The sequence below is a fragment of the Falco cherrug genome, chromosome 3 (genome assembly GCF_023634085.1).
Source record: "Falco cherrug isolate bFalChe1 chromosome 3, bFalChe1.pri, whole genome shotgun sequence".
In the NCBI taxonomy this organism is placed as follows: Eukaryota; Metazoa; Chordata; class Aves; order Falconiformes; family Falconidae; genus Falco; species Falco cherrug.
The window spans coordinates 47,316,963-47,339,169 of record NC_073699.1 but is presented as its reverse complement, the minus strand read 5'-3'; the positions used below and the strand labels follow the sequence as shown (position 1 = coordinate 47,339,169).

At 41.7% G+C, this 22,207-nt stretch overlaps 1 protein-coding gene across 10 annotated transcripts in view; it reads left to right on the top strand.

The window, feature by feature from the left end:
- Positions 1–17,788: 17,788 nt before the first annotated feature.
- The window catches only part of FAM110B (family with sequence similarity 110 member B), a 116,021-nt gene continuing 111,602 nt past the window's right edge, over positions 17,789–22,207 (top strand). For 7 of the 10 annotated variants that reach the window (XM_055704512.1, XM_055704503.1, XM_055704509.1 and 4 more), the window contains exon 1: positions 17,789–17,895. The gene's annotated coding sequence lies outside the window, so the exon portion shown is untranslated. The remainder of the gene's footprint in view (positions 17,896–22,207) is intronic. The other 3 variants (XM_055704502.1, XM_055704505.1, XM_055704504.1) reach the window with 3 other exon arrangements.

Below are 22,207 nucleotides of genomic sequence, written 5' to 3'. Positions count from 1 at the left end.
CGTTGCACTGGAAAGTGAACTGCACAGTATTTTTTTTCCCCATGTGATAGGAACAGAGAAGATCTTTGGAATCCTGCATTGCTCCTCTTCAGAACTGCCAGCCTCCCCAAAGCCTGAACACAGTGGCACCACAGAAATACTTGCTCATAACTAAAACCGAGGAATTCCAAGCAGCATTGCCCATCACCACAGCAAGATGGAAAATGGTTTCATAACTGATTTGGGAAAAGAGCATCTCTAGGCAGATGAGATTTGGCCAGCTCACAGGAGGCTGATCTCAGAGCACCGTCCTGCAATATCTCCCCTTGAGCAGGGCAGAAGAGACACACCAGCACCTCTCCCCACACATGTGAGAAGTAACACCTTTCCTTAACAGTAGACCCCACTGGTGCCCAAAGCTACTCCTGGCCTGGCAGCAAGTACAGATCGGGATGTTTAAAAATGAGAACATAAACCCAAAGTTGCCTGCTAAAAGCCTAACAGTGGTCTGTCAGTGAAGAGGCTGAACCTCTGATCCCGCAGATCTAAGGGACTATCTCGGCTGCATAGAGCTGTGCTGACTCCCGGCCAGCACGCTCAGGGCATTGCAGAGCTCAGCTTTTTGTGCTCCTCTTCAACAGTGGAATATGTGAGAAAATCCCCTGGTTTGCTCCCAGCCTGTACATTATGTAATATTTAAATGCAGCAATGGGATATCTGGAGATCTACATTTATACATGTGCTGTTCCATAAAACACATTAAGCCCTCAGGAGCTGCTAGCAATAGTCTAATAGGCATTCGCCCAGCCAGACGTCTTATGGGAATCTGTTTTTAATGCTGATCAATAGAAAAGATTCTGGGAAGTGACCTTGAAAGTTATTGTCTCAGTGTCATACGTATTTTGAAACAGTGGAGGCTTTTGATGTTTTTAATGCAGCAGTTTCTGGAAACAGGTATCTGGAAGGAGTGGTGAAGATATGTGAAGGTGGCATTTGTCAAAAGCAGATATCCAAAAAGGGGGAATTTCTGGGAGGAAAAAACTGGTTAAAAACCAAGAGTCTGAGCCAAGCTGCATTCACGGCTCCTCTGTGAGTCTGTTGAACAGTTGCTATATGATCAAGTCATGAAATTTCCCTTCCCTGAGGAAGTGGTAAGTATTTCTCATCACAGCCAAATTATGAAGTTTTATTCATTAATATTGGAAATCCTGACTTGTAAATGTTTAAAAGAGTGAAAAAGAGTTGCTTTTATCTATAAAGAAAAGTTTCTCTCCTTTGTAAGCTTAAAATTTATTATGTGCATATAAATTCTACTCCATATTCCAAGTACTCCTCCTATGCTGCCTAGTATTTTAAGGGTGCATTCATTTTTTAGTACCAGATAAATATTATGTCTTTTTGCTTTCCTTTTCTATATGCATTTGGCCTTTTTGGTTTGGCTCCAGACACAAAGCAATTAGACTTTGCAGTAGTTGCACCATTACTAATGCTATAATGACTTGGAGTAGTACCTGGGAAAGAACACTGATCTTTTGACAATAAATACTTTATGGCATATATTGTTACATTTCCATAGCCATTTATCCATATCTCTATTTCTGAGGAAGTCTGTATTCATTAACAGGAATACATTTTACAACATGTCACTATGGTAAGCCATTCTTTATGTGAGGTAGAGAAGAAATTGCAATCATTATCATCCTCAGGTGTTAGTATAAGGAGCTTTCATATTTTTTTAACATACTCTTTATTTTATCTGAGAGCTTCCACAAAAGCTGGCAGACTGATGTCTCAGTCTGTAAAAGAAAGTTAATGTCTCAGCTAAAAATATTTTAAAACCTGAAAAATATGCTTAAGTTCAGCATCTTGCTAAATATATGTTTCTTTAAATTATTTCTTTTATTTTCTGAATGAGAAATGAATGTAATAAACCACCTAAGCTAGCTTAAAGCACAAATTCAGTAGAATAATTATTTGTGTGCTTAATTGCAAGTATATGAGGTGTGCAATTCTGGTATCTACAGTGAGGTCACTCACAAGTCTGAGAAAAAGCATGTATTTAAGTACTTTGCTGGATCAAGACTTTAAGAAAATTATTGTTGCAACAGAGAAATTAAAGTCTCACTGATGGAGCTTGACTATAGTGAATTTAGCATAGGTAATACCACTTACAGAAATCCTTTGTGGTACCTTATACAACAACAGACAAACAGCAATGTATTTTGTTCTTCTTTTGAAATGTAATGAATAGCTTTTTTCCCCTCCTTTTGAGCTGTAAATATCAGGCAGAAGTCAAAGGCATACATCTGACTGGGTTTGTGTTTTGTTTTTGTGCTTAACAGTTGATTACAACATAAAGTAATAGATATATATTACAGTCTATATATTTTTAGAGGACTGAAGTGAAAAGAGAAAGCCAACAAAAAAGGAAGGAAAAATAAACTTGCTTGGAGAGTACCAGGAAAAAGAAGGATGAAGGGAAATCTTAGTAATATGGAGGGACGAGGAGAGTAGAGAGAAAATACAGAGGAGATATTGTCAGATAAAAGCTGCAAAGAGCCTTAAAAATGGGGGTAAGGAAGCCTGAATTTTGTGAGGAAGATATATATGGGGACTCTGTTGAGTAAATCTGAGTGTTGGGTAAAGTTTATTTGAAATGGCGTACATTGTATACATTAAAGAAAGGCCAGTTAAGGAGAGTAATAGGAAATAGTTAATGCCAGTTATGAGACAATCACTGTTGGATCTTTTTTTTATCACATACTAATCAAAATGGGTTGTTATTTGGAATGGTCCAGAATAAGCAAGAAGATTTAGTGAAAGTCTTAATGTAAGGAGGAGAATAAAGCGAAAAATACCGAAGCTAATACTGAGCTTCAGCATTGCAGAGAAAACTGGTGGTAGAGCAACGGGCGAGGGAAGGCATTTTAGGAAGGGAAGCTCCATTTTAGAGCTGCTTGATTTTGAGAAGCAAGAGGAGATCCAAGAGCAAGGAGTGGAGAAACAGATGTAGGGACAGCATGCTCAGAGGGAAAAAGGAGGTTTTAGATCTGAGAGTCAGAAGCACCATGGTGAGTAAGAGGTGCCAGGCAAGGAGTGGTAAGCAATACAGGGTGGGAATCTGGAGATGTCCAAGGAGCCACTGAAGCTCCCAGAGAGGTTTCTTGGAAAATTTAGTTATTGAGTGAACACGGCTGAAAACAAGCAGCATGTTTTTGGTGGGGCAGGGCTGGGGGATGCTGTCAAAACCTCAGTTCTCCCTCTCCCGAATGAGGCTGGGAGTAGAGATGAATGAAGAGAAGAAGCAAGATTTGGGAAAAGACAGAGCCGAGAGAAATAAAGGCAGCAAATTACATTTGGATCAGATGTTACTCAGAATGAGTGATACAGAAGAACGAAGAAGAAAATGAGAGAACTGAAATATGAGGCCACTGCTAAAAAACCTGAAACAACCAGAAACACTCTGAAGGATGGAATTTTTTAAAGTTTCCTCCAAGGAATTATACCCTCTGCAAGATAAGGGTGTATTCATCTGAAATTATGGCTTTTTGTTACGTCTCAAATGGTATTCGGCGGGTATTTGATGGGATGCACTGCAGTTCAGCCGCAGGTATAAAGCAAATGATGCATTTCTTTGCTTCAGGCCCTCATTATGCTTTGTAAACAATCAGAATGGAGATTTATTCTCCACTCACTGATTTCCTGCTCTCAGGGAAAAGCACAAGGGGCACATTAGAAAGAAAGCACTAAGATACTGATTATCTGTTTCTCCAAGTCAAATTGGTTTAGGTTTCTCCAGGCCTCCTAGCAACAGCTTTATTATTATGGAGTTATTTCCCCCCAAATACTTCTAAAACAAGTATCAGATTAATGTTCAGATAAGAAGAAAGTATATTCATTAACTCCCAGAGCTGGTCTATTGAAAAAGGATCTCCCAATGAAACATGCAAGTATGGTTTCATTTTGATACGCTGATTTTTCTTTTTTTTTTTTATGTTATTTAAAAGTGAATGGTTAATGATGATCAATATACAATACATTCACCCCATTAATGAGAAAAAATGATTCCTGTTAGCAAATATTTTTATGCATTATTAGCATATTTAATTTATTATCTTTTAATCTAGCTGTGGACATGAATCATCATACATATGTGCATCACTTCTTTTTACTTCCAAACCAGCTATACTGCATATTCTGTTGCAAGTAAACACATATACAAATAATTTATTTAGCTCTACAATAACTGCAGTTTTTGTTGTTTACAACATTATGGAATTCAGATTTCTTATAATTTCCCAGGACAATTGTGCTATGTTATGAGAAGTGAATTAATCTCATAAATATGTATTTTTTGTTTAATAGTAACATTTTCAGTCTTCATGTTACTTAGTCTCGTACTTCCTAATAACCATTTTTTTATCCCCAAGTAGAAAATCTATTACGCAGTCGCATTTTCAGAAGTAGCTTAAGCACCAATGAGTCAGTGAGACTTGGGCTCACACGGCAGTTCCTGAAAAAATATTTCTTCAATCTTTCAAAGACAATAAAAGATGAGTATATTTACTGCTGTTAAGCAGATCATTACTTACAATTTAATGAAGAAAAGATAGAGAGGAGCACTTTTCTCGTTTCCTGATTTTCCTGCCTTGGTACAAATCCAATTTTTCAGGAAAGAGAGGGGGTTGTTTTGGTGCTGTCTCGTACCTTAACCACAGGTATAACCTTCCCAATTGCTCCTCAGAGGAAGGGAGGCTGAAAACCTTCCCCCCCCCTTTCATTATTTTGCTTTGTCGTGGGCTGTCATAGTAATAAGGTCTCCAGTGGGGCCAGCAGCTGGCTTCACAGTGTCACTTTGTTTGACCACACCATGAATTGCAAAGGACTCGTGCAAGCTGATGCTGAAGACACTTTTGCCAGCATGGATGTGCTCTGCTGCTGGGGGAATGTGAGAAGCTCCTTACAGGGTTTTCTTAAAAGGGGATACTCTTAAGAGAGAGGAAACGAAGAGGAAATTGAAGTATCTACAGTGTTTCTAGAGGACAGGACTAAAGAGATAGGAACTGTCACATCCATATTGCAATACTGAGGTGCTGCTTTGGATAAAATGCAGAAGGCCGACATTGGTCTGCAAAGTCTTTTTAGCATTTGAAATCTTGCTGGTAATTACAGAATGTGACTCTCTTGAAGGCAGAGTTAGTTTATATCTGATTAACTGTGCTCCTAGAGATCATAGTTCTAGTCTTTCCTTCAAGAACAACTCTGGTGACATGTTAAAGTAGTCCTGGATTTATTGTAGCCCATTTGGGGCAAGTGAGACTGAGCAGGAAAAATTAACACAAAAATCATACTGACCTGTGTAAAATTTAAATGGGGTTTGCTGGTTATTGAAAACATTGTGTTTCAAGCAGTTTCACATTTAGCACCTTTTTATGATTGAACTTAAATTCAGGTGGAGACAGTTTCCATCACTATTCCTATTAGTGGTACATGCAGTGATGAATACTTGATATTAGAAATATGGATTATTTAAAGTCAGAAAACCTCCTTATACAGCCAATGGTGCAACATTATGGAATTCATAGTTTTACAGAAGAAACCCTTCAAAACATCAAGATCACCATCTGGCAAGAAGGTTGAGAGAATACACAGAGGGAATAGATGCTTTCATTTAAACTCACCTGAGGCTTAGGAGGACAGTTGTTTATAATACAGGATTTCTTATGAACAGTAGCAATTTGTAGCATAATGTAGGACAGTGATTCAGATTCATGTGATTCAGACATGAGTAGTTCTAACTTCAGACTATGTTTTGAGCATTCGATATCATTAGCAAAAGCATACTCTGAGTTCAATACACTTCATATTTACAATATAATAACAAGGGGAAAAAAAGAATAAAATTTAAAGAAATGGTCTTAGCTTTTTTAAAAAAACCTATACTGACTGTTTTCTTCCAGTGAATGTAATCAAAAAATGGCAAAGCCTAAAAAGTGTCATGGAAAGGTATTAGCTACAGTGCTGAAGTCAATGGCCAATTTCAGTATTTTTATTCTTTTTCACCGGTGCCACAGCTACAGGAACAATTACACCCTGTCCCTGCCAAACAGGCTTCCCCTGCACAGCGCCCACCCAGAGTCATGGGGCAGGGGGCAAGAAATCCCTTGAGGACTGGGCTACCCCATAGCACTGAAGCAGAAACACGTTTGATGCTTGTAAATCCTTTCATTCTTGGGATGTCTGCCTCTGGTTTGACCAAAGCAACTAAAAACCAGTGACTGCAGAATGGAGGCTGGAGCCTTCTGATTCTTTAACACTTGTGTAAGCTCCCCTCTGGCCAGCTCTCTGGCTGTCTGGGAGATGGATGCAGTTCTGCATCCAGCACATTACTCTGGGCTGTCCCAGCACTGAGAAACACTGAAAATATATGGCTAATGTTACTTACAAGAGATAAATTCATACAAAGTAAAAAATATGTTGATAATATAAAATATCAAAAAAGGGGAGCTTTGTCCTTTCTTTAAAAGATATCTATTTAGCCATATAGCAATGTTACAGAAACAAAAAGTTTTTAGACAGTAATCTTTTTTTCAAATTTTTTTTAATGACTTCTAGCTTCTTCTCTGCTTTCTGACCAGCAAGAGACTGGTGATTATAACTGAGTGCTGCATCTGGTTCACAATGAGGTCTGGACCTGCGCTTTGTAGCTCAGACCTGTACCTTCACAAAACAGTTTTGTTTTGTTTTAATAGGGTGTCAAGGAAGCCACATGAAGGCGCAAAACACTGCAATACTGGAATGCTAATTCTTTTTTGCTCAAGAAAGGGAATCATTAAAGCACCAGCAAGTGTTTGGGGCATGCTTATTATCCAATCTAATATTATATGGTTTGTGCTTCCCAAAACTTCAGCAGGGACTAAACCACAGTTGTAAGTTGACAGTTGTACCAAAACTTCCTGCCTGATATACCCAAATTCCTTTCGGTGAAACAAAGTAGATGTTGCTACAAATCAATCTCAAATTTAATGAAAAGACAAAGTGCAACAGAATGTCTTGTTCCCCACAGCCTTGATTTTGTGGGTACAAAACCAAGCTCTCCTTTGCTGGCATGATGACCCTGCACAGCAATGCACAGAGTGCAAAGGCAGCGGCTTGGCACCTGCAAAGCCCGCACATGAAATCCCAAAAAGTTTTCAAAGTGCTAGGGATTTTGGATCACTTTTTGCCAAACAACAGTTGTTTTACATGGAAACTTTTATTACCTAAGGACCCAAGTTTGTTTCTGCATTATTGAAAATACATGTTATAGTACCGCCAATAAGTAATGTTTTATTATGAAGTCAGGAGGATTAGCAACATAGTTTTGTCACTTTTATGAATAAAATATATTAATAACAGCTTTGTAAAACTAATTAAGGTAAAGCATAATACATTAAGGCATATAATAAATAAAAGTCAGAAACCTCAATAGGCAAGAATATTTGTTTACCTCTCTCCTTGAAATCAGCTGTATGCAGCCTTCTTAACTATTTTACATATCTCTGAAGGAACTTTCCTTAGTGTAGCGCTGAACCTATTGAAAGTTGAATGCACCTCCTAAATATATGCTTATATTTAAATCTGAAGCATTAACAACAAACAAATAATTCCCAAAAGGGTAACAGTGTTCTATCCATATTTTTTAATAGGCTATGAACACTATGTATACCTTGCCAAAATTCAGGGAAAAGCTTGGGTGGAGTTGAAGTCTATCACTGAAATTATGAACTAAACATAAATTGAGGCATTCCTTAAAAGGAATGTTTCTGCACTCCGGTTGTCCTTTTGTAATAAACACTCTAAAATTAGGAATTAAGATTGTAAGTAAAGTTCCATATATATGTGACAATATGCCATGAAATATTGCACAATGGTTTTGCTGCAGCTATGAATTGTATTAGGACTCTTAATGGGGTGTAAAATGCAAGAACTTGATCTATCTTCACATGCACCAACAGTTCCCATCACCTCATTCACATAAAATCTCCTTTTTGCTAGTGAAAAACGGTTGATGAGTAAAGTAGGATGTGTCTCAGTATATGGTAACTTTAATAAAACATGCCCCACTTGAACAGCTGGGTATTACTTTAGGAGTAATTCCAAAAATTCTGGAAAAGAAAGAATAAATAAAAATAAAAATTAAAATAATTTTATTTAAAGAATAAATACACTTTTTATGACCAAGTCTTTGCTGTAAGTTATACTTTCAGTTTCTGTAATGTTGCTATAATGCTATACCATGCCTTTGCAGACCATTCTTTTTCTCACAAAACCCTCTTTCATAGTTATTTTGCACACCCTTTTAAAGACAACTCTGTAAGACATTGCCATTTCCACAAAACATCTACAACAAATCTGTTTGGTGTAAAATAAATACTTGCATTGCTTCACATAGCAATCAACTAAAGAATATATTATTCCTTTTGTTAATCTATTATATAATAAAGGTACTATATGCCTAGCTGCATGTCATCACTTTTAGCCAAGATCTCCCTGCCATTTATACACTTGATCCTATCATTTTGCAGAGGCCCTGTGAAATGAGGAAATATTTATTCAATTCCAGAAACAGAAGCACAGAAAATGTTTTTTCTAAGGTAGTGTCTCATTTCACAGCTGTGGAAATTCAGACATTTGGACACTGCTCAGCACCTGTGGCTGCTCTGGAATTGGAGGTGAGTACAGTCCCTACCCCACTGTACCCTGTCTTAGCTCCATCCCTTTCTAAAAACGTAATGTACTGCTTTTCTGCTGTAATTAAGTCCTATTAACAGCAAAGTACAGAAAGGAGGCAGTTGATGCTCCACTTCTGTAATACCATATGAAAATGCTGATTTATTTTTTCTCATGGATGGACAACATGTCTCTTCCGTGATTTATGATATTTAAACATGCTGACTTGCATACTTCTCGTGTTATTATGTTTTGTATGTTGAACAAGTGTGTTGACTGATGTGAAATTTTATCTGACAACTCTTCTGTATAAAAGTGCTCTTTGAGTGTGATGATGAGACCACCACGTAGGAGTTGATACTCTGCTTCAGTCTGGAAGCCTCTCATCTCTCTTTCTTCTTGTTTTCTGATGTAAAATGTTTCCTTTTGGAAAATACTTCAATGACTTTAAACATTTGTTCCCTGCTAGATTATACCTGCTCCTGCTTTCAAAGAAAATAATGGGAAGTATGTGAATAAAGAATACAGCAAAAGTACCTATCACCTTATAGCTTACTGCTCTCATTGCCATTTCTAGTCTACAGGTAATTAACAAGAAAAAAAGCAAAAAGTCTGTGTGAAAATACAGTCATCAGTTTCACTGGAGTCACTGAAAGAGCCCCACAAGTTCATTCAAATGACTTTCCTTGCATAACTCATTTCTCACTGAAATAACTGCTTGCCCCTATGGGGGTTAAACATAATATGTGTTTTATAGCGCGACTTCATCACCATCCAAATTACCTCTACACTACACAAACCCACTGCCCCACCCACTCCTGCTGTATATTTTAAGTAACTTTACAGAATCCTTTTTAACTTGCAAACTAGTGTGTCTCACAATCAATGGGAGTTAACATATAGTTGTTTTACAAAAGTACCCGTATTTCATAGGGTGCTGCGGTCATTATTGACTGTATATAGGAATTCACTTTCTTCATAGTTTTATTCCACCTGATCTGTTACATTGTGATTTCTTTAATCTTCAATTTTTCTCCTGCTTTTTGCAATTTTATATTAGTTGTGATCCATTTGTATGTCTATATTCTCTCTTTTAATACGCCCACTCCCTTTTCTCTTTATTAGCTTATTTCTCCTTGCTTTTTCTCCTTTTTTTTTTTTTGTTTTTTGTTATTCATGTCTCTCTTCTGTATTTGTCCTCATCCCCTTTCCTTCCTTTCAAGCTAACAAATGTAGACTGTATTTACAGACTGGATTTTTTTTAAGAATAACATACCAAAGTCAGACTACAAATATTACTTATGCCTGAGGTCAGTTATTCAGTGCTTGTCACTTCCAATGCACACGTCCCCAAAGAGCCTCCACTGACACTCTGGTCCAAACTATAAAACCTCTACCACTACATTTCAAAAAATAACAAATCTTTTCATGTATGAGCTGTTAAAAGAAGCTTTTGGATTAGCCAGCAGAGGAAGGGACACAGTCACTGCCCACACGCACTATATAAGTATGAGCCACGCAACTACTAGCAGCAAGAGCTGGTAACTCTGGGGGCTGGCCAGCACCTTCTGAGCAGTTCCAATGTCGTAACACGGGTTGACTTTTTTTTTCAATCTGCCCTTGCCACGGTATTTGGTGCACACTTGAAAGCAGGTCTTGGGGGAAAGCAGTGCCTGGAACACAGCTGCAGCTCCAGTGGAGGAACACCGTGGGTGAGTACCAGGGTGGCATTGCACATCTGGTGTTAGACAACGAATAAGGCCATGTTGTGCTGCCTGCTGAGCTGTTCCCAGCGGCGGGGCCAAGTGAGAAAGAAAAAGCAAGCTATGGAAGGTCAAGTAGTTTCATATTCTGCAAAAGTGCATGAAATAACGTCTCTCTGATAGCCTCACCATAGAGGGACATTAATTCTACTCATCCTGCACTCTGGTAGGATCCTGTGCTCACTGGGGTGTGGAGAGGGTGTGAGAGTGTTGCTGTGCCAGCTCTATGGCAAAGGGGAAGTGAAACCTTTCATGCAACTTAAAACCATCAGCCTTCTGGTCCCCTCTTCATATAGACTGGAAAAAAAATGAGAAGGAGCTGGTTCAGAACACCAAGTCTCACAGATGAAGTTCATGAGAAAGTGGCATCTGTTCCTTCTAGCAGAACGCTTTAATGCAAAGGAGAAAAAAATGCATCTATCTATAAAGCAAATACAAGGTTTCAAGTGTTAACCTTACACCTCAGCCTTTGATTAAGATTTTTGCTTGTCACATTAGTGTGTTACTTTGATTGTGAAGTACTTCAGTATAACTGATCTGTCCTCATACTCAGAAAACTGTACAAATACAATAGATACCATGAAATAAACATTATGATTAACTTATCTTGATATGTCATAGCTGTTTAATTAACAAATTATTAATTTCTATATATAACTCACTTCACACTCATCTCATAATATTCCTTCCTTTTCCTTAACTGTTCCCAAGATCCTTGTAAAGCTGATCCTCTTTTCCAAGCAAAAAAATAAGACATCTTCAGAAAGTGCTATAGCAAGCTTTCCTTCAGAAAAACAGACACCACTGTCTGGATTAATAAAGCTTCACCATTCCAAACCTTTTTTAGTTCTTGAGAACTAGGTGTGATGTTCTGTCCCTTTCCCCATGCATTTCTGAGCCAGTTCTGCACCTCACACAACACCTGAAATAAAAATAGATCTGCTATAACAACGGTGAGACCCTGAAGTCAGAACTCACAGCTGCTGGTTTTATTCACACTCTGAAATCCACACAGCAGCTCAGCTGTCTTGAACAGTACTCAGTCACACTTGGTAATATTGACCCATCTCTCCTGATCTTGAATTTTCTATCTCCTGGTAATTAAAGGAGAAAGCCATGCAACAGGCAATAAATGACTCCCATCGTGACTCTCCCCTAGTGTTTACTGTGTATTATAGGAACTGCTAGATCTTTCTCATCTCCCCTTCTGATACAGCCTTCCCCGATAGCATCACTCCCCATGCTGGCTTGATTAGAGAAGAAATGCCTGCTCTGGTGTTTAAGAACTGTGTAGCATCCAGAGAGCTGCAGGGTGATGTGAACACAGAAGTAGGGTGGGTGCTTTTTCCATGGATAAATTTTGTTTCGCAGTTCAGTGTCATCACATTTTCTATCTGTTAGTGATTCTGTTATTACATGCCTTAAACCTAATGCGGTCTTGAGTGTGTTCTTACATTCCTCTGGTACAGTAAAGAGAAATGTGATGCTCTGTGGTTTTAGTCCCTGTAATGAGAACAAGGCAGTTCTCCTCACACACAAAATTTGTAATTATACAAGACTATATTGTGTTACTGGCAACTAATTAGAACTCTCTGTTGAAATGACATTACTTTATTACATATCATTAATGTAAAATGTCAAAATTAGCGTGATAGATGCTTTTATTTGAAAAATGGGCCTACTTTTGTAAGTGACTGAAATTACAGCACTTTAGATATCAGTATTTTAACATATTTTAAATTATTATTAAAAAGTTTTTTTTTAAATTATGGTAACAGGTTTTGCCATATAAAAATCATAAAATGGGAATAAAATGCCAGTGACTAAGAATTTTGTCCTCTGCATGTCTTATGCAGATTAAATAAAATCAGAAAAACATGAAATACCAAATGAGGGTCTGAAATGATACTAAGCTCATCTTTCACTCTATATTCTTAAAGTACAGGGCACGCATTAACTACTTTGCTCTCCTCCTGTTTGAATTAAATAATATTATTACCATTTTACTTGCAGTTAAACTGAGACAAGGTATCACAGTGAATTCCTCCTGGCCAGCAAGTAATTAAAATGCTGGTACTGGGACAAGGACACAGGGCTCTGCATTTCAGAGCAGGCTGAATATCAGGATATCACATACACTGCTCAGTCATGGATTTAACTGAGAACAAGGACAGTAAACTACTTGCTGTTAGTGGAAAGTTGGTTTGCAATCAGGTACACACAAAGAAAGCAAATAAGATATTCAGAGTTGTAACTAAAAGTTTCTTACTACCTATAACAGGTTTAGGACCAAAACAAGTGTATAATCACTTACTATAAGGTTGTTGGATTCCTGTTTATTAGAATAATCAAGCAATCACTCTTGGAGCACATTTACATGTTAGGTTTGAACGTTTGCAAACTAGATAATAAACACGTTTTTCATCAGGGGTCTGTAGGAGACATTAGTGAATCCAAGCCGTAGTTCCCAAGTTCTTGACAATATAATGATGTTGGTAATGTATAAAAGTGATGTGAGGGTAACATTCCCCTGGCAGCATACTAAATATGCCACAACACACATAACCAATGGATATAATTTGCAAATGTGTATGGAGAATCGGTCATGACAGTTTTGTTTACAAAGGCAGGCAGCTATTTGCTGAGAACAGATATGACATGCTATTCATCTTGCTGCTAGTAAGCCAAAGGGATCGCAACTATGATAACAAACTGTTAGATGTGATTGTTGGAATGCTTATGCAATGTTAGTAATAAAGGGTGTTTAAAAGCATATCTCATTTGTTCTTGGGCAATCGTATGGTATTATAATAATTTTCCTAGGGCACTTAAAAGGACAAGCCTAATTAAAGAACTGATATCTGTCTGGCTCAGCTTTAATGGGTCTATGTTCCCTAAGTAGGTGTATGCAGGGAAAAGTAGCAGACACGCCTTTATTCCTCTGCTTGCATGGGTTGAGGCAGGCTGTCAAATGATGTAGTCATGGCCTCTCACCTTTCAGTTCCCCTGTTTCAGCTGGGGTTACCTCCACACAGCTTCTGAAACTGGAAAGTAAACACAACTGTAACAGCCTTGTAAGTAAAGCCCAAAGTGATAGTAGAGAAAAGCAGGAACACAACTAATGCCTTGTGATGGACCCTAAATATAACCAAAGTCAAGTTGACGGAGAGAATGCAGTGACTGAGGGAAAGCAACAGGGAGTCCTTGTATGTAGTGCTGAGACCTTCAGGGAGCTGAGAAGGGGGTTTCTGGCTTTTTTCTAGTGGCATTTGAGCATCAGAAGAGCGTGTCAGCATGACTCTCACACCTCTCCTTTGTCATGAGCCTCCCGCTTCAAACAACACCGAGAAAATACTTTTCCCAACACCTCCAAATACCTGCACCATTTACAGCCACCACTAACTTGTTGCTCTCACACTTTCTACAGAGCTTATTCTTAAAGTAAAAAAAAAAATTTTAAATGTAATACTGCTCAGTGCACAAATACAGGACTAGAGCGTCCTGTACCACTTTGGTTGTGCGAGCAGCTGCACGTACATGAGGGGTGGGAATGAAGAACTCAGCCTTTTTTGTGAAAAACTGCTCAGTGAGCTTTGTTTAATGTGCGATGCCAGCTCAGTGATGCGCAGGCATGGGCTGACCCTGCTGTGGTGGCTGAAGCAGTGCTTTTCTCTGGCCATCTCACTCCCACCTCAGCAGGTGTGGCTGAGGTGACAACCCGATGGGCTGAGCAGGCAGGCCAGGCTGGCCATCAGAAATCACGCACGTGCCTCACACACGGATGTTACCGAGGACGAGTACGCTAAAACACTTGGCGGTGGTGTAGCTGCTGCAGGTTACAGCTCTGCCCGTTAAGGCAGGCTGTTGCTGACCTCGGCTCACACCTCCTGGTCAGTGGCCTGGAACGACTTGGGGGTACACACACCCTGCATATGTAGGGGCAGAGAGGACATTCAGTACTGGAGTTGCTGTGGTTAATTCAGCCTGAGTGCCATGGTAATTCTGGGAGCAGTCTGCATTTTGAAATGTATTTTGATCATTACACATAAGTATACAAGCAGGACAGATCCCAAATCCAGACATTCTGCAGCCAGGCCTCTAGAGCTGAGCAGGGTGAGATGAGTGGCTTTGTTCTCAGTTGTTCTTACTCACTGTTACAGGTGACTGTGAATAGCATATGCAATGCCAAAATACAACTGAAATTCTCTTTGAATGCAAGCAGGCCTTAGGTTTAGAAGCAGCTGTGAAATGCAGACTTACTGTTAATGGCAGATTCAAGTAGTGTGAACAATAACATGTTGTTTACGGTGGACAGAGATTGTCTTCACCATTGTGTTGCGCTGCATTAAAACAGGACCTTGAGAACCTGGGTTAATTAACACAATTTTAAGTAGTATCAGCTGTTTCTGAGTAAACATACTGATCAGAGCAACAAATGCTTTATTCTTGGCCTTGTAAAAATATGGATTTATGAAGACAGTTATGATCAATAGGTGTGTTTGTAAATATTTGTATCCCAAAACCTTTTGAAAGTTGTGACATACTTTAATGGGCTGACAAGATCAATGAATTTTATAATAATCTGTTCTTAGGAAAGTGTAAAGAAGAAATATGTTTGGAATGGGGTAATTTTATGTTCATTCCCAGAGGTTCTTAGCTTAGTTCCAGACAATACCATTTCTCCTTTTACGTTTTATTTTACTCTTATTAAGCAGTCTTATTGAATTAGATGAGCTTAATCAGATTAGATGAGCTTAATCAGGTATATGCATGTTTATAAAATTAGGTTTTTGTCTTAGATATTATTTATAAATCAGGAGTTATGGCAATTCAAAATGCAAAGATCTGTGTACAGGCATAATGAATTTAAGGTACCCTTAAACATCATCTGGGGCCAGGGTGCTGGTTTCATTAAAGGGATTTGGAACATGATGAAGTCATGGATGTTCATGATCAGTTCAGGTCTACAGCTTGCCTTGCAGCTGGGTGGTCTCTAGCCATTGATTCAACAGGCTGGTCATCTGTCTGAGGCAGAGGCTAGGCTAGGCTGTCACTGGTCTTGATGGTGGGAATGAAGATCATATTTTCGTAGCTATATTAAAATTAAAAGGTGAGACATTAATTGTATTGTTCCATAGTTCTTCCCAGAGACAGCAGCTGCACAGCATGGCATAATTTAATAAAGCTCTCCATCATGTAACGCCCGGGTACGAAAAACTTACTAGTGTAAGGAACAACTCCATAGCCCTTGTTTCATCATTAAGGACACAACAGAAGTGCTATACATGTGCCTAGGCTTTAGCAAATGTTTGTATACTGATCTGAAATTAAAATGTGGTAAGCCTCTGTTTTGACCAGGAATGGGGAAATCTTTAGCCAGAACAGGTCATTTAATTTTTCACATAAAAGGAGGTGAGCTGCATTTGCCTACTTCTCCCCCTATCACAGACATCCATTCTAAAGAATGAAGGGCAAAACACACCTCCTGTAAAAGGGGGTCATACAAGGTAGGTGTCTGTGTGTTGAACACGTGACAAATGAGCACCCTGTTGTATAGCAGGGGCCCCCTTCAGCACAGGCTATGGGGGTGGAGGTTGGCTTCCGTCCCCAGTGAATAATGCAGCGAGTAGGTCTTGGCAATATCTAGGATATATGATGTAGTTTATGCCTCTAGCACATTGGCTTAAGGCTGCCTGATGGCTTAGACAGGCTTCTCTGCATTTATTACATTGTTTTGTATTTTCAGACTTTTCCCCCCAACACTCAAAAGGATATCAATTCCACTTCCTATTTTAATTTTGAAATAAAAACAAAAATTTATCCCCCCCTCCGGCTACTGGAGTTGAGGTTCAAATTACAAACTTTCCTTTCCCGTTCTCAAATGTGGCCATGCTAACATGCAAGAAGGAGAAGGTCCTTGTTAATGATGTGGAAAAGCCCAAGCCCTGCTCATTCCCCTCCCTCCTCACACACCTTTACCTTGTAACAGGCACCTCCTAGGCCTCACAGGTAATTTCTAGACAATAGCCAGAGGAACTGATCAAGCACCTGTTTCTTAAGAAGACACCAAAGCAACTTGAGTACTAAACTCAAGGAGCTGGCTTAGCATCAAAAGGCTTACACTACCCTGTCCCTTACAGCCTAGGACGCAGAGCTCTGGGCAAATAGTGAGGGCTCCCAGGTGGGATCTTTTAACTGCTTGGGCTTAATGAACTTTAAGGGAGGAAAGAGCTTTTAAGGGAGGCTGCTTGATCAAGGAGCTTCTCAGTTTACGCCTAGTCTTAACAACCTAGTCTAGTTTTATTACTGCCTTCTTAAAAGGTTGCTTGTATGATGGTCCTATAAGCTAAGTCATTTTGCTTGTTCCATCTCTACACAAAGGACTGAAGGCTGATTGATCTTCAGGGGAGACCTTATACAGGACCATTTGTAAGTTGTGTCAGTCTCTTCTAGGTGGGATGTGAATGGTGGCAAATTCTTATCTTCCTGTTATTTTAGTTGGTGTGACAGGACTGCATGTGTTCACTTAAGTACCTGAAAGATTGAAATTGGGAAGGTTGGAGCAGGTTTATAGGATGAGCAAAAAATGTGCTTTTAAAAGGTACCTCAATGATCAGTGAGCAACTGGATGTGTAAAACAAGTGGCGACGTTTAGAAGAAAATCTGTGAACTACCACAGGCAATGGAATAAAGATGTATCTGAAATTCATTTTCTAATAGCTCTTGGTGGCTGCCAAACACTGAATATGAAGAAACCAGTCTTTACAATCCCACCTCCCCTCTGCAATAAAAAAACCCCACCACAAAAAAACTCCATCCAAAACCCCCCAACCTTAAATTAACAGGAGTCACCCGTCAGCTCCTGGGGCATGACCAGGCAGCTGAAGCGCCGTGTGTAGGCTGACTTCAACGACGGCTGCCGAGCAGCGCTTGGCACAGGTGGAGAGGGTTTTCATCACAGACCCAAATTAACTTCAGCGAAGTTATCGCGTCTGCCAGGGCCGGAGGAGCAATCCTCGGTGGGAGAAGCGCCCCGCTCGCCGCCTGCCGCCTCCCCCCTCCGGGGCGCTGCTCGGCCGAACAAAGACGGCAGCGGCGGGCGCCCTTTGCGCGGCGTAGGCCAGGGAAGGGGCGATCCCGCCCGCCCGGGCCCCCCGCTCCGCCAGCCGCCCCCGGCGGCGCTGGGCGGGCCCCACGCCCCGACCCCTGCGCCCGGCCCGGCCCGGCTGCGTGTCGGGAGGAAGCGCCGGCGGCGCGGCGGGAGGGCAGGCGGCTGCCGGCCGCTCGGCTCCCCCGCCCCTCGGCCCCGCCCCTCGGCCGCCGATCCTCCGCCCCCTCCTCCTCCTCCTCCTCTTCGCGGCGGCGGCGGCTTTCTCGGCCCCAGCTCCCTCCGCTTCGCCTGGCTCCTCCGGGAGGCTCCCGCGCCGTGCCGGCGAGGACGGTAAGGGCGGCGGCGAGGCGCCGGGCCGGGCCGCTGCTCCGGGCGCGGCGGGTCCCGGGGCTGTACGCGGCGCCGTCCCGCAACGGTTTCCCTGCCTGCCGGGGTCGGCCCCAGGGAGCGGGCGCGGGAGCGGGCGGGACCCCCACCCCCGGCCCTGGCAGGCGGCGGCTGGCGGCGGGGCTGGCGGCGGGGCTGGCGGCGCCGCGCTGCCCCGGGGACGGGCGGGGGGCTCTCCCCTGCTGGGCGCTGCGGCAGGAGCCGCCCTGCCCAGCCCAGCCCTGCCCCGCCGCCGGGGGTCGGCGCGGCGGGCGGCTGCCTCCGGTGACAGAGAGCAGCCCCCGGGGTGGGTGCCCCGCGCGGAAGCGGGACCGAGCCGGCTTCATCCCCCGCCCCAGGCGGGGGCGCCCCCTCCCCCCCTCCCCCCCCAGCCTGCGTGCGGGGCGGCCAGAGCGGTTTGCCTCCTCCGAAGTGCCTCGCTCACGGCAGGGGAGAGCATCTGGCCCGGGGGAAAGCCGCGGGAAGCGACGGCTATTGCACCGCGCCGGGCCGGTGCGGGGTGTGAGTGCCGCCCCGGGGTGCGCGGGCGGGGGATGCGGGGCTGAGCACATGGCCGCTCGCCCTGCGCGGGGTCTGCGCCGCAGCTGTCACAACACCGCCTGAAACCGGGCCTGCCGGTGCCTGGTGTCCTTTCAAAGTGCTAATCTGACCTAAAGAAAACTTTAGTAGGGAGAAGGGAGGAGGCTTATCCGACCGAAATGTAATTTACTTGAATACGTGTTTTTCTTCCCCCCCTCCTTCTTCCCTACTCAGACAAGGCATCAGTGAAGAGAAGGGAAATCAATGGAGTTACACGTATCCTAGGGTCCGATACATATGGCAGCTCATAGGGCAGAGAAAAGGTTAAAACTTTCAGAGACCTTGTGCTGACAAATTAACATCCCCATTGACAACAGTATTAACTTCTTTAAACTTGAATTTTATGGCCGTTTGTGTGTTGATCTTTGCTTGGATTTAAAGACTGCACTTACTGGGTTCAGATATTTAAGGGTGAAACATCCCCTTTGTGCTCAAAATGACAATGCTATTGTGTTTTGTAAGCAGCAAGACAACTTTTATCTTTAACAAGGTAGACTTTTTTATCACTTAGCTGTAAATACTTGCTGTGTCTGTAAATCTGCCACTGGTTTGTTGGGTGGCTCTGCAAAGGTCACTTCAGCTCAACTTTTTTTTTTTTTTTTTTTTTGTAAAATGCTTGTATGGTTTTAATATGATAGTGGGTCAGATTTATTTATAATTTACCTCGCATTTGTACTTCAGTGGTGTAAGAGTCATGCCTTATAAAGCAACTTGTCCTTGGTTCTGCCCGTAAAGCCTGCTGGCTGATGTTGGTGCGTGGTGTACAGGAGGTGCACAGCTTGGCTGTGTCTAATGTTAAGTGTCCTACTTATTTAAAAATGTTGAGAGTTCTAAAAGGGTCAGTGTAATCCACACCACACATGCGCTCAACTGACCTAGAATTAACAAGATAAAACACTTTTAAGCACTTCTGGAGTGAAAGGTGGTACGTTATTTCCTCATGTGTGACTAACAATGATTGCTTTTTCAAAGTGTCCAGCACTGTGCCCCTCGGTTCAGAGGGTGTCTGAACACCCTGCTCCCACAAACACTCGGCTTGAGCTGGTGAGACTGGTCATGAAAGCAGAAGGCACCAAAGCATGAATGTGCTCCCTGGGGAGATGTACCTGTTGTTGATGATGGCCAGGGGAGGTGGGTGCAGAGACCACCATCAGTCCTGCAGAGATGGCGGGCAGCCCTTGCCATGATTTGGGGCTGTTAGAGCTGGCAGAACTGTATGCCCTGCCATGGCCCCATTTTGTGTGGGTTAATAACTTATCATGTCAGTTGATATTTCACGCTGTGGTACTTTCATTTCCCCTCTGTGGGCAGGAGGTAGCAGGCGGGTGCCGGGGTGCTGCAGTGTAGATGCAGGTATACCAGGAATGTGGTGGTTAGTGTGATTTGCCTCCTCGATGGAACTGGTAGCCTATGCCAGCAAGTTCACTCTGTTGCACAGAAGGCCTGACTTGCCCTCATGCCAGTGCATCCACGTTAAGAAAATTCTGTCACAAGCTAAATTTAAGAGAAAAAGGGTGTTTTCTAGATTCATATGGAGATTGTTTGCTGACACTGCCAGAGTGGTTCTGTGTCCTGCTGTAGCACTTGGCCGTCAGTGCCCTCCTTCCCTGCTCCCCTTAGGCTTGTGGCGTGCACGTCGGAGACATCAGATCTGAAATTTTTGCTGGAGGCGTATCATATGGGAGAAGTCTTCCAGTGGATGAGAGATGGTTTTCTGTTAAAGGTTCATGTCATGCTCCAAAATCTGGAGGGCTAACGTTGATCTAGTGAGTTAAAACTGAGTCAAATTATAGAATGTAGCCTTGCAAATGTGTTCTGGTCACTCAGAGCTACAGAACACATTTGAGACACTGTGCTAGTGTGTAAAAGGGGGGTGTTTCTCAAATGTACTTTTTGTAAGTATGTTTCCCAGTGGTGACATAGTTAGATTGGAAATCAGTACACTGAAATATCATAGGGTGGATTTTGGCCATTAATTGTAGTGGAATGCAGAGTAAATGAAATCTCATGTTTACAGCCTGCCCAGAACTAGAGGGCGAATCTTTGAACTCTGGGTAAGGAATGCCTCTGGTCTCTCTGTGGCTGATGCTGGATCTGGCTTTCGGCTGCTAGGTTACGGCTCAGTTTCACAAGGCCTTAAGCACATGTGTTGATTAGCCACAAGTTAATAATTTGGAATTAAACTGAAGGATAAGTATATGTCAGCTACAAAGTGTTTTTAGTTCAAGGAAGTTTAATTTTAGCAGGCAAGTTCTGAGAACTTAGAGGAACTAGTCTGTGAAGTCCGCAGGACTGAAGACCTGTAGGAGGTAGAGGTTTAAAAAAAAAAAAAAGAAAAAGCTTGGACTGCTGTAAGTGGAAGGTACAACAGCTACTTCGAAACTGCGTTTTAAGGAGGAGGAAAAGCTTGCCAAGTGGAGCTGTGGACCTTGCTGCAAGAATAAGATACTGCAAGTTACTGGAAAGCCTGTAAGGAATGAAGTGAAGGAGGGGATTGATCATCAGAGAGCAGAAACTGCAGGGATAGCATGTGAATTGCAAAAGCAAGAGTACAAAGAAATTTAAGATGAAGAGGGGGAAAAAAATGAAAAGCAGAAAACTTGGCTATGATGTTGTGAGGACCGGAGTATAGTTGAAAAACATGTCTAATGCCTCCAAAATTAGCAGTTGCAACCAGTTTTAGATAGGGATGAGAATTTGAACATGGGAGAAAGAAAGAGTGCCAAACAAATGACCGGAATAAATGTCTTATGCCTGCTTTCACATTTAATGCAGTCAAACTAAGGAAGCAAAGGGTCTGTGCTTTAGGGGTCTGGAAGAGTTGGTGCAGGACACTGGAGCCAGGTTAAAAAAGAAAGGTTGGTTGTAATCTGTCAATTTGAATGTAGCAATTGTGCTAACAATATAGCAAAAGAAGCGTACTTGTATTTATTTTAAAAGGAGAAGAGAATGAAATTGTCACACATTTTACTCTAGTCTCAATAGCATTCAAGGATTTAGAACAAATTTAGAATGGAAATAGTAATTAAGTATACAAAGATAAGTGGAAAACAGGATAAAATGCATCATGGATTTGCCACAATTAGGTCATGGAAGACTAAAGTAATATTATTACTGGTTAAATACTGAAAATTGGAGATGAAGGGAGCAGAAGGCTTCAGTTTGATATGTGCATACCATGGTGGGCACAACAATGAAAGCCACTAAAATTTGAAGTATGGGGCTTGGCTAAGGAATGGTGAGGTGTCTCCTGAAGGAGAAATTGTGACTGTGTCTGCACAAATAAAGGAATTGTTGCTCTGGATTGTTGTTAGTGAGGTGCTGGTCTTTTTACTTTACCATACTGGCTGAGATAACTATGCAAAGGACGACTGCTGATGAAGCAAAGTTAGGAAATGTAGTCGGCACCAAATGGGGTTGGATTATTGCAGAGGAAGAATGTCTGTGATGACTGAAGCAATAGGAATGAGAGGAAGTTAAATAGCTCTAAAAGGAAAGTTATCTACTGAGTGATTATTAACAACACATCTGCTATCAGCTGGCAGGTCATCCCTTAAAACAGGCCTGGAGGAAAAGGCCTGAATACCATAGTCAAACAGGGGTGAGACTGTTTGATGGTGAGCATGGAATGAAAGCCAATGTAATACTCAATGAGAGCTCTTCAGTGGAGAAGGCA